Below are 8,482 nucleotides of genomic sequence, written 5' to 3'. Positions count from 1 at the left end.
TGAAATAAATGTGATAGGTTGAATTATGTACCCCCCAAAAGATACATTGAAGTCCTAGCTTCCATAGCTATGAATGTGACCTTATTTGGAAATAGGTTATTTGCAGACATATTCCGGTTAAAATGAAGTCATATTTGATAGGATGAGTTCTAATCTAATATGTCTGTTTTCCTTGTAAGAAGCAAAAGAGAACACAGGAAAGAGAACACCACATGAAGACAAAGAATGACAGAGATTATGACCGTAATAAGATGGGGGCAGATATTGGGGTAATGCTGCTGATGAGAAAGCATAAGGAAGCTGATAGCCTGAAACCCCCCACCTCCCCTGCCCCTTATGTGTGATGTTATGTAAGTACTCCTGGCTGCTGAAGAACAAAGGAAAGGGAAAAACCAAAGGTTGGCTGATGAAGATCACAGGCATGCAGCACCTGAGTCTCCATCACTTTACCAATGTCTTAGTAAATTACAAGAAAAATGCAATTTTATCAATAGCCTCTTCTTCACAGAAACCTGTAGACTCAGTTTCCTGGGGTCCCAACATCACCCTCCCCTCCCTAGTGATGTGGGGAACAAAGTCAAGAAGGAAATGGCAGATAAAATTAAATTTCCTTATAACCTGTAGCCCATTGACAAACACTTGATACAGGTAGAGTAAAACATTCCTCAAGGAACTCCCTATTGTCTTAGTGGTAATGCTTTGCTAAAGGGAAAAACAACCTTAGCTTGACAATAACTAGGCCTCCAGCATCTTATGAGTTCTCTTTAGCATATGAAAATCCTTTTGGAAACCTCCCTTAATATAGTATATAGTATATAATCAGTCACTCCTCACAGCCCCAGTGCAGCTCTTTCTGCCCACAAGTTCTATCCCCATGTTTTAATAAAATCACTTTTTTGCACCAAAGACATCTCGAGAATTCTTTCTTGGCCATTGGCTCTGGACTCCCAAGGCTCCAAAACCCTATCACTGCCACGAATCAAGAAATCCCTGAGGGTATTAAAAGCTGGGAGGTACAAGGAAGAATCCTTCCCTAGGGGCTCCAGAGGGAGCGTGGCCCTATCAACACCTTGATTTTAGACTTCCAGCTTTCAGAATCATAAACCAATAAATGTATGTTCTTTGAAGCCACTCAGTTTGTGGTATTTTGTTACACAGCAGCCCTAGGAAACTAATACAGGTGGGTTAGTTGTCATTCTAAAAAGGAATCTGGGAAATGTCAAAATATTTCCAGTACTAAATAAAATTATTATGTTTCAGGACCTGGAGTTTCCTCCTGACCTTTGGGAGAGAGCTCTGCCTAGTGAAAGGAAGAAGCCTGACAAATCTCCATTCAAATTCCAACTCTGCTCCCTTCTGGCAGAGTTAATCAGACTGGCAATTCGCCTTCTATAAACTTGACTCCTCTCTGTAAAAATGGATATAATAATAATAGGTACTATGCACTATTTTGTTTGGATATTGTTTTGTTTTTTAAGGATGAAAGGAGATAATATATGTAAAACAACTGACATATGAAACTTTCAGGTAATCTAGGTCCCTTCCTCTTCTCTTCTTTTTCTTCCTAAGCACATACCTTCCCAACAACCAGCCATCAACTAATCCCCCCTGAAGTTCAAGCTGATAATAGCTTCACATTTTATATATCCCAGAGATATCTGTAATTTAGCAGACAACCCTTAAAGGCAGAAAAGCCCTTGAGGCCAAAGCAATGAATTCTATTAGAAAACTTTAAGCTTTTTGATAGGCAGTGGAGTAGTTATTTCTTGAGCTGGAGACCTTGGCAGTAGGCAGTCAGATCATACCTAAAAGGCCTCTGGCCCTACTCATGTAGTTATACCTGCTTGGTAATAATTTCTTTTTAAAAAATTGATCCTTTATATTTTCTAGTTGGTTGCTTCTTTTCATGCCTTCATTTATTAATCAATTATTCTTATATTCATTCTCTTTCTCAATTTATTAAGGGCATGGCATATGCAATACATTAAGGAAGCTACAAAGATCAGCCTAAAAAGCTACTGCTTACCTTTAAGGAGCTTGTGGTCTAGGAGAGAGGAGGAGACACTCCTATAAATAGATAATCAGTGTGATTTAGAAAATTCCAATATCCAGAACTGACATTTTGTTTTTGTGAGTTTGCTAGGCAACCCTTTAATCACATCATTTCCTCTAGTTCTTTCCTTCTACCATCCTCCTTTCCTTCTTTCCTGTCTGCTATTTTTTTCTCCTATCTTTCAGTAGTTCCAATTTCCCATTCTTCATTTTTTGTTCACATATTTTTGAGAGTAAGAGCTATTGTGCTAAAGCCATTTGTGTGTGTGTGTGTGCATGTATGTCTATGATAATCTGTAAGTGAAACTTGACTTTTCTGTCCTACTAGTCTAAAATATTCAGACTATTCTCATATCTCACATATATCCCCATTGGACATTATTTTAGTATTTCTCTTTCATTAGCACATAGTCATTTATTCATTCCACATTTACAGAGCATCTGTTATATTGTGGTAGATCCCCTCCTTAAGGAATGTGGTGAAAACCTCAAGACAAGGGAAGGCAACCTGGCTATATGCATATGCACAACATTCCTCGCGACTCTGTAACATAGACCACCCATTCAGACTGTGTGTTACTATATATGGGAGACAAAGGAGAAAAAACTGTGCAAGAACCCACACCCTGCTGCGCTTGGGACTCAGTTTTTCAGGTATGAACCCACTGAGCCCTTCCTGGCATAACGAATAAAGTTGCGTCCTGGACAGAAAAGCCTCAGTGTCCTGTTTTTCTGTGCAAGAATCCTTCTATAATGTCAGGTACCATATGAAGATGCTTCTTGCATTCTTTATTTCCTCTTGTCCATGTAGCATCCCTGGGACAAATTAATCCTTTCAAAACAAGCTCTTTCTCTTTGAATGACTGCCAGACTTTAGAACCAATAAATCTGAGTTTGTGTTTTTCCTCTATTCTTAAATACTTGCCACATCCTCCTTCATCAGTAATGCTAGAAATACTAGTAATAATAATGATAGTAAGAGTTTATTATAGCTCACATTTGTTAGATATTTATTTATATACTAGACACTGTGATAAAAGTCAAGGAGAATTAGATCATTACATCAGTAATGCAAAGGGAAATAGATTCAGCATTTGATTTTTAATATAGGCTGTCAAAAGCCCTATAAAAACAATAGCTTTGGAAGTCAACAGATTTGATTAGCATGAGGCAGGTGTTTCTGATAAAACACCTAGAAAGTCTATTGAAAAAGACAAAGGAAATCCCTACAGGAAGAAAGATATAGAGCAGATGCCTTAACAATAGATTGAAAAAGAAAATGAAGAATTAATTATGCCAAGGAAAGCTAATGAAGGCTGACTGGGCTGGGAAGGGGCAGAAGACGGGCATACGAAGGCACATGATCTTAGATACTTAAGACAATGGGAACAGACCTGAACTTTGGAGGGGGGCACATAAAAGAAGAAAAAATCAGGATTGAGAGATAGCCAGATGTTATCACTATGATCAGAAACGTGCATGTTTGCTGGTCATGGCTATGATGATTAGTTTTATGTGTCAACTTAACTGACCATCTGTCCCCTAACATTCACTCATCCTGTATTCATTTGCTGAGTACATAGCTAACACATGCCTATCACGTGACGGTAGAATATTAGTTTGGAGCTCATCAGTGGGGTCTTAAACAAGGGGAGCAGAACTGTGGATTCAAGGAACTCATAACTGACCCTGCAGTAACTGGAAGAGTACAACACACTGCAGTACGTTCTCTTAGGTGCATGGCATGGCCCTGGAACAGAAGAGGAGCTCACAAACTCTACTGGAGAGTCAGAAAGGGGAAATGGAGGCAGTTAAGCAACGTTTTGTTCCTCCTAGTACTATTGTTAATAGGCTATAAGGTATCATATAAATATGAAGTGGAATAACACTATTAAGAGATCATTCATTCACCTGTTCCCTCACGAATCACCACTGCCTACACTCTAAAGTCCAAACTTTCCAGACTATTTCTATTTATAATCTCAATGTTCATCCCATTACCCTGGAGTGGGGCTGGGTTTTATAAGGTCAGAAAAAAATGCTCCATTCCACATCAACCTTTCATTCTATTAAAATGTATCTCTTCACTCTCAAATTTAAGAAACTAGGTTTGCATCAGAAGGAGCACATAGTTAGGGAAAAGGAGTTTTGTATTTTCTAGAGTTGGCTTTGCCATAGATTTGCTATAGTCACCCTCTCCAGGGCAGAACACCCTTCCTTAAGATGGGCTGTTTGGACAAGATGACCTTTTTCTTTTGCTCTATCAATTCCGTGAACCTGTGAGATATTTTTGTTGAAAATGCAGAATCTATAGTTAAAAGAAGACAAAGCACCTATATATTTCATTTGTCAGGCTTATATCCTTGGTAGCATCCTTTAATTTCCCTTCATAACATTCTTTTCTCTTTTTTTTAAATTTGGGATTACTTATTTCAATATTACTATATTTGTATCAATCTTGATTGTAAATAATGAGAACAAATCTGCTTTGTGTGGGTAGAAAGATAATGTATTGAAAGCATAATGGATAGTTCATAAAATGAAGAATGGTCAGGAATGAAGCAAAGCACTTCAGTTGTTAGAGAGTCAAAATAGGCGGAATGTCAAGGAAGCTAAAGGGATTAGTACCACAGTTATAGTCACATCAGAATAGGAACAACATGGTTAATAGCGGGAGATACCACCAGTCCAGATGCCACAGGCACCACAGATGCTGGATGCATCTTTGCTGCTAGCACTGAACATGTTTTATTGTACCACTGGCTCCACTTCAAAGTGACAGAAATATCCAGTTGGCCAAGCCTAGCTCATATGCCTGTACTGTACCTTGAGGTGATGGAAAAAAAGGAGTATCGGGGCCTCTTCACTTCTTTAGTGGTAGGCTATGTTTTCACCAAGTGAAAGGAGCCATGACATGGGGAGCCATTATGGGGAGCCATAAACAATAATCAACAATAAGAAAACAATAAAGCCATAAACAATAAATCAACTGTGCACTAGAGCCTTAAGGGGATAGAAAATTCCAAAAGGCAAGTGTGATATGTCATGGGTAGCACACTGTAGGTACTCAGCTCCTGGGACTTGTATTTAGGAACCAAGTTCTAGTGATTATCTATCCCATGACTGGAATGTTAAAGTTTCTCGGCTCATAAGGATGCTAATGGTGGCCCAAACATGCAGGGTCTCATGATTTGTGAGAAGCAAATAAAGCCAATGGTCTGAGCCCAGCACAGGCCAGAGAGAGCTGTGGCTCAAGGTTTTAATAGCACTATTGCAAAAGCTGCAGCTTTTGATAACCTAGTCCCTGGTGGAGACTCTGTCAGGTAATCCTCTCTCTAAAGCCTGTCAGCGGAATCCATGTTTGAGATAGTGAACAGCTGTGAGTCAGAGCTTTCTGGCCATTGGGGTAAAAACTCTGCTTAACTGTTCTCAGTAATTGCACCCTCTAGGGAACTGGCCTAAAGAAGTTGCTCACTTCCTCCTCTACCAATACTCTAGGTACATCTTCAAACAAAATGCCTAATGTGAAAGAGGCTTCTCTTTTTCCATTAGGAATAATAATAGCAGTTGCCCTTATAAACTAGAATGCACATTTTTTTAAGGATCTGTGAAATACTTCATATATATTATCTTATTTCAACATCACAATATCAGTAGGGGAAACTAATGATCAGAGAGAGAAAGTATTTTGCACAAAGCTATTTGAAGAGGCAGGTGGAAGACTGAAACAGGGCTGTATGGCCCCATAGCTCCTGTTATTTTCACTACTTTACCTCCTTCTAAATTCTCCACAGTGTAGGACTTCTAGAAGTCACACAATAAATGTCTGTAAGGCCAAAAAGATTTCAGAGATGCGCATTTCTTAATGGATTAGCAAGTGTTTAAGAAAGAAGTCCCTGGAGATCACACAATTTTGCAAAAAAAAAAAAATCATCTCAGTAAAAGGGTCATCTTTAAAAGTCTAGGTAATGCTCTGAGATTAATGCAGTGTTTCAGGACAATCTGCACTGTTTGTGCTGTATGGGTGTTGTTGTTGTTGTTGTTGTTGTTGTTTTAATGTTATTGTTTTGTTCTGTTCTGTTTTGTTTTTTCAAATGGAAACTGCATGTATAGAGTCTGGAATCTGAAGTACTTAACTTGGAGTCCTAGCTCTGGCATTTCTCTGCTTTCTCAACCACATCTCAGCCTCAGATGTCCTTATCTGTAAAACCAACATTTGAGGTTTGCCATGGTTGATACTTAACAGGACAAGACCTCCTTCTATGAAGTCTCCTGCCTCTGAATTCCAGGATAGTCTATTACCAACTTCCTAATTACTTGCAGAACACAAGGAAGCCTGGCTTCCATCCAGGGGATGTGGAAGTGGCTAATTTCCTTCTGATTCTGACCTTAAAGTCTATCAAATCCAAAGCAGCATATGCACCTTAGGAAGAAGGAGAGTGGTAGATTCGGATGAGGTGCAGGGCAGGCCACCTCAAAATTGCTACTTTGGCATGTGTATTATTTTGAGAAGAAGACAACCAATACTCAACAGACTTAAGAAGAGCTTATTACTTCTCCCTTAACTATCTAAAATAATTTAGACAAGAGGCTTGTACCAGGAAGAGAGCTTTTACCTGGAATAATTTATTTGTATGACATGGTAAACATTTGTTTGGCAGACGTTTGCTCCTCTCATCCTCCTATAAATTGTCTCTCTCCCTTTGAAGTCCCAGACCCCTATCGCTTCTCCTTAGCTCAGGATGGCATATAAGTCTCAATTGCCTGATTAGTGGAAAGCCTCATACTTCTGGGGCTCCCACATGAGCAAAATTAAATTTGTTATTTTTTATCCCTGTTTATCTGTCTTATGTCAATTTGCTTATTAAGCCAAAGAACCTAAAAGAGAAAAGGGGAAATGCCTTTCTTCCCTACAATCTCAAGCCAGTCACTTCTCTCTGACCATTGTCTGAATCAGAGTCAAACAGCAACATTGTCAACCTTCATTCTTTTTGCAGAAGATTTAGGAGTCATCTTCATGTTCTTTTGATATCAACTTCCAAAGCTAGGTAGTGTTTCTGTAAGGCCATAAAAATGGGGCCATGGAAGATTCAAGGATAAAGCAGGCTCTATTAGGAGGTTCTATGCATTTCAATAGCTTTGATTTTGCCAGACATTTGAAGGTTTTTGAACTTCAAAGGTAATTGAGACCTCCCATCATTAGTTGAACTTTCTAGAGAAGTTCATGGAAATTTAGAGTTGTTTGATGAGCTGATGCGGCTGTTTCCTGGAAGCTCACAATGGACAAAGTTAAACAAAGTCCTCAGCCACATATTCTTTACATTCTTCTGGTGTCTGAACTGGAGGCACTCAATACCCAAGGCCAAAGAGAAGCGAGTAAACAGGAAAAATACAATGATTAAGATAAGGACATCTTGATATGGCAGCCAAGAGGGATGAATAAGAAAAATAAGGGATGATCTCAAGTTACTCACTTGTTCATCTATTTTTTTTTTCTTTTTTTGGCCACAAACTGATCTAGAGAACAGTTATCACTTCAGGTCATTCTCAACCATGAGAAACTTTACACTTCACAACAGAGGGTTAGTGGGGTCTTGAAGTGTAAATAGGATGTCTGTCATTAAGGAGTGAAGGAGCATTTCAGTCAAAGGAAGCAGCCCAAACAAGGTGCCTGGGTGGCTCAGTCGGTTGAGCGTCTGACTTCGGCTCAGGTCATGATCTCAGGGTCTGTGAGTTCGAGCCCCACGTCAGGCTCTGGGCTGACAGCTCCGAGCCTGGAGCCTGCTTCAGATTCTGTGTCTCCCTCTCTCTCTGCCCCTCCCCTGTTCATTCTCTGCCTCTCTCTCTCTGTCAAAAATAAACATTAAAAAATTTAAAAAAAAAAAGGAAGCAGCCCAAAGGTATAAAAATATACATTGTGGGCCATCTGCAAATAATTGAGTATAGGGCAATTACCATCAAATAATAGAAAATGACACCCAGCTATGTTCATGGCTATGTTCAATTCACAAATGATAAGCCTTAGTCACAACACATGTCATTTCTAGACCTCAAGTATAATAATATGCCTGGTGCACTTACCCTTTGATTGATGCTTTTGTATTTCTTTTTGATCTATTTTACTGATCAAAATGTTTTCAAAATCCATGGTGCTATGTTTGGGTGATTTATTTTTTTTGACATTTATTTATTTTTGAAAGAGAGGGAAAGAGACAGAGCACGAGCAGGAGAGGGGCAGAGAGAGAGGGAGACACAGAATCCAAAGCAGGCTCCAGGCTCTGAGCTGTCAGCACAGAGCCCGATGTAGAGCTCGAACCCACGAACTGTGAGATCATGTCCTGGGCCAAAGTCAGAAGCTTAACCCACTGAGCCACCCAGGTGCCCCTGTTTGGGTGATTTAATTTTGACCCCACACCTGAAAGGAACTGCT

The sequence above is a fragment of the Panthera pardus genome, unplaced genomic scaffold (genome assembly GCF_024362965.1).
Source record: "Panthera pardus isolate Hobbes unplaced genomic scaffold, ASM2436296v1 HiC_scaffold_12, whole genome shotgun sequence".
In the NCBI taxonomy this organism is placed as follows: Eukaryota; Metazoa; Chordata; class Mammalia; order Carnivora; family Felidae; genus Panthera; species Panthera pardus.
Note: the sequence above shows the minus strand (reverse complement) of the source record.